Source organism: Procambarus clarkii, chromosome 29, assembly GCF_040958095.1.
Source record: "Procambarus clarkii isolate CNS0578487 chromosome 29, FALCON_Pclarkii_2.0, whole genome shotgun sequence".
Lineage (NCBI taxonomy): Eukaryota > Metazoa > Arthropoda > Malacostraca > Decapoda > Cambaridae > Procambarus > Procambarus clarkii.
In genome coordinates this window covers 2,695,519-2,696,988 of record NC_091178.1, presented here as the reverse complement: position 1 = coordinate 2,696,988, position 1,470 = coordinate 2,695,519, and positions in this window count along the sequence as shown.

Here is a 1,470-nt window from a genome sequence, read left to right as displayed (position 1 = left end):
TGCTGCTGTCTATATGGAGAAGGAATGATTGGGTTATGGGGTGCAGTGTATGGGGTAGATACTGATAGTCTGTTAGGGAGTAATTGGTGTGGGCGAGACAAGGTGGTGATGTGTGGGGAAAGGTGGTGTGTGATGTGCACATGGGTGAAGGTAGAGGGTGCTGTGTGCATATGGGGTATGTCCAAGGATGAGTGATTTGTATGTATGTGGGTAGGTCCTTGGAATAGGACATACCTCAAAGGGCTCAGCTGTACCATACTTTCCAATGTGCTAATGCACAGACTAATAGCCAACATATCTACACGAGCTGATGAGACTATCATTTGCATCATTGCAAATTGTAGGAACCAGCTAAAAACACTACACACTTGCATTTAGAAGTAATGAATGAGAGTCTTGTTTCCACATAAAAAAAAATCCCTATGCAAGAAAAAAAAAGCCCAACCTCTATTTTTAAAGTTAATAATCAGCACACAAACTGTAAGCAATACAAATATTGTACTGTGCATCAGTGTGGCTATTAACAGTGAAATTTTGTGATTTGCACATTAGCCTCCAAGACTAGGACCTTTAAAAAAAATATTTACCAGCAAGTGTTTTTTATCCGTGTACCATTGAGTGTAGGTGGTAGATATACATAATTTTACAACTGGAAAATATCAAGGGGGTAGTTCCTAATCTGCACATGGAAATAACACCACACGAGACCTGGAGGCATGGCAGGAAGTGCAAAATAAACCCATTGAAAATAAGAGATGAAATGGGAATGCTGAGAATTCTACCAACATCATGGTGACCAAGACTTCAACACACTCCCTCTAAAACACAAGGCACACAAAGCCAATCTCTTGTGGTGTTCAAATGAACTGTATAAACACCTCCAAAGGATACCTGATCAACCAGGTAGCGATTCCTACATAAGACTGAGCAGCTGCCTCTAGCAGTCTGACTGACCAGACCACCAACCAAGGAGGCCTGGTCAGAGACCAGGGCCACAAGCTATCATGTCTTTTCCCCTCAGTGACTGCATGCTATCTAGTATTATTTCTTTCCTGCTGTCATCTTTCATCCTTACAGTTTTCCTCCATGTGTGACAATGCAGCTCCAGCTGGTATGTGTTTCAAATTGCTTCTCTTGACTCTGGTGTATTAATTTCTAACTCTTCAGTGTCTCCCTGTTAACCCCATGCCCTGTTCCATTTTTCCATACCTTTCTGGGATTAATGTTATGAAATATACACATGCCATAAGTAGCATAATTAATACAAGTTAGCCAAGTAGTTGATACAGTTTTAGAAGTATCATAGCAAGTTTCATTTTCACAAGGTTAGAAGATGGAGTTATTGTAAAATTGTAACTTTCACGTTACAATTTCTGTAAAAAGTTTAAGTATATTATATATTATTGTTGGAGATTTCAATACAAGGCATTCAAAATATCACACAAACTGTGTATGTCAAATAAAAAAAAG